Source organism: Euphorbia lathyris, chromosome 10 (genome assembly GCF_963576675.1).
Source record: "Euphorbia lathyris chromosome 10, ddEupLath1.1, whole genome shotgun sequence".
Taxonomy (NCBI): domain Eukaryota; kingdom Viridiplantae; phylum Streptophyta; class Magnoliopsida; order Malpighiales; family Euphorbiaceae; genus Euphorbia; species Euphorbia lathyris.
The window spans coordinates 27,700,311-27,709,108 of NC_088919.1; the positions used below are offsets into that span (position 1 = coordinate 27,700,311).

The 8,798-nt window shown below is 37.6% G+C and overlaps 1 non-coding gene across 1 annotated transcript; it reads left to right on the plus strand.

Moving 5' to 3' along the window:
- Positions 1–648: 648 nt before the first annotated feature.
- Positions 649–755, plus strand: LOC136210179 (small nucleolar RNA R71). Its single transcript, XR_010677890.1, has one exon. It is a non-coding gene; the product is annotated as a small nucleolar RNA R71 (small nucleolar RNA).
- Positions 756–8,798: the final 8,043 nt, after the last annotated feature.

An 8,798-nucleotide genomic window follows, 5' to 3' on the forward strand; every position in this document is an offset into this window, starting at 1 on the left:
CAGCTAGCTGATGGGCTTGTGTTTCCAGATTTTTAATCGAAGCTTGTGTCTGTTTCATGAACTGCATCATCATTGTCTTCATATCTGGCTCCACGTCCTCCTTGGGTGGAACAGGTTGTTTGTAATGCTGCTGAGGTTGTCTCTGGTAATGTCCTCATTGCTGTTGTTGATATCTCGGTTGTTCCTGCTGGTTCGACTGGCCTGTCCATCCAAAATTCGGATGGTTTCTTGTGGCAGGGTTATATGTGTTAGTGTACGGGTTAGGCGGGTTCCTTTGGTTGTACCCTGCATAGTCGCATTCTTCCTGTGCACCCTTCCCTTGCTTGACTCTTGGGCCCTCCATAAAAATCACAAATGTCATTGAATGGTGGTTCGTTGTGAATTGAAGACACATTTATCTTGCCGAGCTGTCTAGCAAGCTGTTCTACCTGGCTTGTCAATTTTGACACAACATCTTCATTTCCCGCTCTTTTCCCTTCACTTCTGGCGGAGTGCCAGTTGTAACTTGTGCTTACTACCCTCTCAATAAGGCCGTACAAGGCCTGAGGTTCCAGATCTTCGGGATTTCCATTGGCAATAGATTCGATCTAGATCTTATAGATGTTGGTTACCCCATTGTAAAAGTTCTGCATCTGCATCCACATAGGAATGCCATGATTGGGTACTCTCCTTAGTAGTTCCTTGTACCTTTCCCACACTTCGGCTAGTGATTCATCTTCTTCTTGCACGAAATGGGAAACCTCGTTTCTGAGCTTAATGGCTTATCGTGGTGGGAAATATTTCATTAAGAATGCACCAGCCATTTCTTCCCAAATGGTGATCGTTCCTGGTTGCAAGCAGTTTAACTAAGTCTTCGCTTTGTCCCTTAGGGAAAAAGGAAACAGCTTCAGTCTGATTACGTCGTCAGAAACACCCCTGTTTGATCTGAACGTGTTGCACAGCGTGATGAATTCGAGAATATGCCCATTTGGATCTTCCGATTGGTATCCGTTGAACTGTACTGCGGCTTGTAACATTTGTATCATCGACGCTTTTACTTCGAACATGTTGTTCCCTTCGTTTGGCAACACGATAGATGATGAATGTCCTTCTGTGGTTGGCCTTGAATAATCTCTGATCGCATGACAGGAGGGTTGTAATTCTCCCCTTCTTCTTCTTGGTTTGGTTGAACTGGTTGTTCAGGTGGTACCTTTCCAGCCATTCTTCTCTCTCTTTGTCGTTCTCTTTGTCGTGCACATCGAGCTCCCGCTCTGTTTTGTCTACACGTTCTCTTTAATTCGAGATCGATAGGAAAAACAGGAGGTCCAGCTCTGCGCATAAACTGATAAATATTCCTTCTGGCTGCACTATTTAGCAAACAGATTAAAAACACCTTGTTTCACAGAAAAGTTCGTATAAACTTTGTTGCTTTCAATCTCCGGCAACGGCGCCAAAAACTTATTGTCTTCATAATAGACTCTAGCAAGTGCACTAGATACAAGTAATAAAATGATAAGTCCAGTATCGTATCCACAGGGATTGAGGATCAAAGTTCACAAGAAATACTTTGTAGAACAGGGTGTGTGGTGTGTGTCAATTCTTTAATTTGAGAGGTGTTGTTCAAACATAAACAAGATCAAAGCTTAAGTTGATTTCAAAGAGTACTTAATGATAAAAAGGCAGAACAGCTCAAGCACAGCAGAACAGGTTACTTTCAGTCTCTAAACACCCTATTTATTTATGAATGACGTAAAGTGAAGTCAAGGTCTCTTCTTTAATGCTCACTTAAGTCAACTCTCGTGTGTTCTTAAGATTCTAAGACGTACTACAACTTTAAGCGTCCCTAAAGTTGGTTCTTTCTTGCATTACGATCGAAACAACATTTCTATTTAAGAAAACGCTTGATACAACCTCTTGACATCTCTGTTTCGGGGTTGAATGCTTGATAAATAGTTCCGTGAAGATGAAAGCAGTTTCCTATCATGCATCTAACACTAACATACATGCCTTAAGCAATGGAGTTACAAGTTTATCAAGTACAACATAATATATCACCATTCATTCATAAATAAGATAATAGAAGACTTACATAACCGCCCCTAACTGGCCAAACCCATTCAAAATGACTACTCACTCATGGTAAAGAGTGAATAGCCTGAGTTAGTTCCACATACCTCCATTGGAGGCGTCATCGTCCTAAGAGAGCTTCGCCTCTCTTCAAAAGTTCTAACTAAAACTGAATGTCTCAAAAGTTAAAAAGGTGTTCTTTTCCTTCCCTCGACTACCTCTATATAAAGGAAGAAAAACGAACCATCCACCAAAATATTACAAAATAAGATTGTTTTCCTACAGCTACTAATACTAGGGAATGATTAATTTAAGTTGACCCATGAACACTCAAGGGGTGATCCATCTTTTCATCATGTTGCTTTCCTGCCTCCCTGCGTACTCTGCACCTGCCGCGCCGCTCCTGACAATTGTCCAGTCGCTATCCTTCATCGGGTACTCAGCGAAAATCCGCTGGATCAAAGGGCGCTCAACTCCTTACGGTTTGTTGCAAAACAGGCTGTGTTATCGCCCATTTTGACTTGATCAATACAATCTGCATAAAACACTTATAAGCCCATATGTTTCGGAATATTTTCCCTGAGATGCACATAAAATGTTATTAAAATGCTATTTAATTATAGTCATATTCATGCCCAACAATCACCATGTATCTATGTCGTACCATCCTCAAACGAATGGTCAAGCAGAAATTTCAAATAGAGAACTCAAATGGATATTAAAAAAAACAGTTTCGTCTTCTAGGAGAGACTGGTCACATAAACTTAAGGATGCGTTATAGGCATACCGTACTGCATTCAAAACACCTATAGGAATGACACCATATAGATTAGTCTATGGTAAAGCTTGTCATTTACCGGTAGAGTTAGAACATAAGGCGTATTGGGCAATCAAAACCCTTAATTATAATTTACAAAGCGCAGGTAAGAAGCGTTTGTTCGATTTAAACGAGTTGGATGAATTACACTACTTATCCTACGAAAATGCTAGGGTGTACAAAGAAAAAGTGAAAAAATGGCACGATGCCAGAATTAAGATCAAAACCTTTAATGTTGGGGATAAAACATTTAAGTATGGAGCTTTCGAATTAGAGAATTCTAATGGAGAACGGTTTAAGGTTAACGGAAATCGTTGTAAAATTTACTATGATGGAGCTCCAATTCAAGTAATTGAATCTGTAGATACTTTTTAAAAGAGTTTCATTATTAGTTCTTAGTTCTTTGTTTTTCGTTTTTTTAGTTTTTAGTTCATAGTTTTAATTTTATTTTCAGTTTATTTTATTTTAATTTTTAGAATTTTATTTTACTTTTTTATTTAAGTTAAGTAAAAATAAATTTTATCATTGAAAAGAATAATAAAAGTCATGTTTTGAAATTTTAATTAAGAAAATAAATGTGTTTTAAGTCTAAAATAATTTTTATTCAAAATCTTTGCAGGGATTTCTGAAATCTCAACTGAGATGTTTAGCATTTCAGCCTTAGAAAAGTTTCTGTTCACGTAGAGATTTTTAAAATCTCTACCACGACATGGGAAAGGGTCAGACATAAGTCTTTGCTAAGGAGCAAAGCGTGTCGTGACCAAGATTCCAAGAATCTCGATCGCGACATGGCATATTTTTTGTGTTGTAGCTTATTTCTTTTATCTTTCCTAAGTCTTTATGTTATAATTCGAATTTTTAAATCAGTTTATGCCCAAAAGGTAACAATTTGGCACCTTTTCAATTTTAACAGTCACAATTTTTGGTTTTAGTAACCTATAAATTAAAATGTTTTTCAGAATTACATTATCTTCTCTTTCAGAAATCCTGAACTTCTCACATTACAAATTTATTAATTTACAGACACCAAATTTCTTTTAACATGACTTCCTCTCCTAAACACATGAAGAAAAATACGTCTGCTTGTAGCAAACGTGTTCCTTATTATCTAATTATCACAAACAAATCCCAAAATAAAAAATAAAAATCAATTATACCATCTTACTCATCTTTTTAATTTCTTATCTTTTTCTTTTTCTCTCTTCATTTTTCTCTTCTTGACAATTTAACAGGAGGAAAAACTGATAGAGGTGCTGCAGAGACATAAAGGAGCCTTTGGATGGTCAATTCATGACATTAAAGGCATCAGCCCCATAATATGCACACATAGGATCTTCCTTGATGATGAGATCAAGCCATCTGCTCAACCTCAATGCCGACTCAACCCTAACATGAAGGAGGTAGTAAAAGCCGAGGTTATAAAACTCCTCGACTCATGTATTATCTTTCCAATCTTTGATAGTCAATGAGTAAGTCCGGTGCAATATGTGCCCAAAAAGGGGGGGACAACGGTAATGGAAAATGAAAAAGAAGAATTAATCCCAACTAGAAAGGTTACGAGTTGGCGTGTATGCATATATTGTAGGAAATTGAATGAAGCCACCCGTAAAGACCACTTCCCTTTACCATTTATTGATCAAATATTGGAACGTTTTGTGTAGGGCATGAGTTTTTCTGCACTCTAGATGGGTTTTCCGGTTATATGCAAATTCATGTAGATCCTTTGGACCAAGAGAAAACCACATTCACTTGTTCCTACGAAACTTTTGCATATAGACGGTTGCCCTTCGACTTTGCAATGCTCCTGCCACATTCCAATGCTGCATGATGGCTATTTTTTCTGACATGGTCGAAGAGTTCATGGAAATTTTCATGGACGACTTTAATGTTGTGGGACCTTCATTTGACCAATGTCTTAAAAATCTAGATCGTGTCTTAGAACATTATGAAGACACAAATCTGGCACTTAATTAGGAAAAATGCCAGTTTATGGTCCGAAACTATATAGTGTTAGGACACAAGGTGTCGGGGAAAGGGATTGAGGTTGATCGGGCAAGTGATAGAAAAATTTCCTCTACCTACCAATGTAAAATTGGTTAGGAGCTTTTTAGGACATGTGGGGAAAGAGATTGAGGTTGATCCGGTAAAAATTGAAGTGATAGAAAAATTGCCTCCACCTACCAATGTAAAATTGCTTAGGAGCTTTTTAGGACATGCTGGGTTTTATAGAAGTTTCATAAAAGATTTTTCAAAAATCACCAAACCCCTCACTCAATTATTACTTAAGGATGCTGAATTTAATTTCAATAATGAATGTGTTGATGCTTTTGCATTGTTGAAAAAGAAATTAATTGCTGCACCTGTCATGGTAAGCCCGGATTGGTCCCTTCCATTTGAATTAATCTATGATGCCAACGACCTAGCTGTAGGAGCCTGTCTTGGGCAGCGGGTGGATAAAATTTTCCGCCCAATTTTTTATGCTAGCAAAACTTTGAATGAGGCACAACAGAATTACTCAATAACTGAAAAAGAATTGCTAGCTGTAGTTTTTGCCTTTGACAAGTTTAGATCATATTTAGTGCTATCTAAAGTGATTGCTTTTACTGGCCATGCAGCCTTGAGGTACTTAATGAGTAAACAAGATGCAAAACCTAGGTTGATCCGCTGCATTCTAGTGCTTCAAGAGTTTGACATTGTGATTAAAGATAAAAAAGGGAGTAGAGAACGTGATAGCGGACCATCTGTCCCGGTTAGAGTCAGAACAACACTCTCTAGAGCATGAGGAGATCAAGGAGGTATTTCCGGATGAAACGATGTATTCGGTAAAACCTCTCCCCTGGTTTGCAGACATCGCGAACTACAAAGTCGATAATATCTTTCCACTTAATTTAGATGCAAACAAAAGACGTAAGTTTTTGTTTGAAAGCAAACAATATTTTTGGGAAGAACCTTATTTATTTAGATTTTGCACATATGGCATGATTAAGAGATGTATACCTGAGGAAGAGGTAGAGTCAGTGATTAATATGTGTCATTCTAGAGAACCAGGTGGCCATTTTGGGCCAGATAGGACAGTGGCCAAAATCATTCAAAGCGGATTTTGGTGTCCACAAATGCATAGTGATGTTATTAATTTTGTCAAATATTATGATGCATGTCAGAGAGTAGGAAATATCTCTAGCAAAAATGAGATGCTTCAACAGGGCATACTCGTCTGTGAGTTCTTTGATGTTTGGGGCATAGACTTTATGGGACCATTCCCTATGTCGCACAACAACCAATACATTCTTGTGGCAGTTGATTATGTCTCCAAATGGGTAGAAGCAGTAGCATTACCCACAAACGATGCTCGAGTGGTGATAAACTTCCTAAAAAAGAATATATTTACAAGATTTGGTACCCCCCGAGCTATCATCAGTGATGGGGATCCCATTTCTACAATAAACAATTTGACACGTTGCTCCAAAAGTATGGCGTAGCTCATAGGGTTGCAACACCTTACCACCCTCAAACGAGTGGACAGGTAGAAGTGTCAAATAGAGAGAGCTAAAACGTATTCTTGAAAAAAACAATAGGGAATGGTAGAAAAGATTAGAGTCTTAAGCTAGATGATGCTCTTTGGGCATATATGACAGCTTTTAAAACTCCCATAGGAATGTCACCCCTATCGTTTAGTTTTTGGGAAATCTTGTCACTTGCTTGTTGAATTGGAACATAAAGCCTATTGGGCACTGAAATATCTAAACTTTGATCCTAAACTTTCAGGTGACCTTCAGCTGGCGCATCTGCACGAGCTGGATGAGCTCAAATACAACACTTGTGAGAATGCCAAACTCTACAAGGAAAGAACCAAAAAGCCGCATGACAAGAAAGTGCAAAGGAAAACCTTTCAAAAAGGCGACCAAGTGCTTCTATATAATTCTCGTTTGAGATTCTTCCCTGGCAAACTCAAGAGTAGATGGTATGGGCCATTTTCAGTTAAAGATGTACACCCTTCAGGAATGGTTGAGATCGAAGGGAAAGATAGGATAACCCAAAAAGTGAACGAACATCGCCTTAAGCTTTATCTTGGCAAGGATAATTCAGATGTGCAAGTCCTGCGCCTTCAAGACAGTTAAAACCCCATCAATAAGTTGTCTTCTCCACCCTAACTCTTTACACATGCACTTTATTGTTTGAATTGCAATGTTGGAACTTATTGCAAGATTTAAGTGTGAGGAGGAGGGATAGACAAACTTACAAAAATTATATAAATTTTAATTTTTGTTGTGTCGTGTCTAGTTTAGTTTTTGGTATTTTGAGTAATTTTTGTGTGTTTTGCATGTTTTAGGACCTAAAAACCAACTTTCTTTGAAGCTAAACTTAGTTATTTGTCTATAGATTGAGAACCGAATCTAATATTGCATGCTAACTAGTTTAGGTGTAGGACACAATCCTTGTGATTGAGAACATCAAAAAGCTCTTTTTCTTGATATTTTTGTGTGTATGTTTTGACTTGTGAAGGATTACAGATTTTGCACTAAATACTGAGTTGAATCTGCACGCACTAATTTGAGACAATAGACAATGAAATAAGCCTCGTTAGAATTGACCATTTTCTTTACCTTACTTTTATCTTTTTCATCAACTTTAGGAAGCCCCTTTGAGCCTTAATTTTGTAGTTTATAGATTTTCTTTCTTTCCTAACCCTCATTTTTGCAAACTATCACTTAGTTTGTTTTCTAACCCAAATTTTTGCAAAACTCCAATAGAGTTTTTGTTTTATTTTAGCACCTTTTCTTTGTTTATGGCATTTTAAGAGCAAGCCGAAAGGCTAAAGAGGTGAACGACCACAATTGCTTGAAAAGGACCAATCAAACGGTCCGCACCAGAAAAAAAGAGAAAAGAAAAGAAAAGAGACGAACAAAAGGGAGAAACATCATTCCCCGGTTCTTAAAATCAAAAAAAGTCTTAGAAAAAAGAGAAATAAAAAAGCTCGTTCCCTTTATATTTGCTAAAAGCCATTTAGACCTTGTTTTTCTAGTGCTAAAATTCTTAACCTTTGTTGTACCTATAACCTTTTTCTAACCACATTACAACCGCATTTCGAGGCTATTTTTGATATTTGTCAGAGTCATGTAGCAAAGTAGAGGTATTCGGATGAACATGAAAAATCACCATAATCCTAAGCAAGAACATAAGCCGAGAGTAAACACTTAAGCCACTAAATATTGTGTCAATTGAGTGAACTACCAATGGTAAGGCGTTTTACTTAGCTATCCCCTAAATCTTGTTTAATTGAACATGCATCCTTTTCTTAAACATATGACCTGTGATAATTGAACTACGACTTTTGGATATCGTATCTCTATTTTGTACTTCCGAATGCATGTAATTATAGATGCTTGAAATTATGTCAGGCACCTAGTCAAACCAGGAGGTATTTCTAGCTTGGTCAGTGATTGCGGGTTTAGTTTTTAGTTTATTTGGGGAAAAGTAAAGTTTTAAGTGTGAAGAGGTTTGATAGGGGTCGAAAACCCATATCTTTAAGTACGGTTTTTAGGATAGTTTTGACTAGTTTTCATTCAATAAGCGAGCATTTCTCGCACTTTTATGCATGTGTGTGTGTGTTAATTAGTTTTAGTATATGTTTTATTTAGTTTCTAGCCGTTTTCTGATTGTTTTCAGGAAAAATATTGCCAAAATAGTACACACGTGAACTATCACTTATTTATTTCGGCTAATTGATCCACCAAAGGTCGCACCAAATGGAGTTTTTACTCAAATCTAATGACTGGTGGGTCAATTTAGCCTTTGGACTAATGCTGTTTGGAGTTTATGTGCATGTGTAGGTTAAAACGGGATCAATTTCGGGTAAAAATCGCGTCTCGGGGATCCCCGACAGTCGTTCGGGTAATTGGTCATGTCCAGCCCGCCGAACTAGCCTCTATAGGCC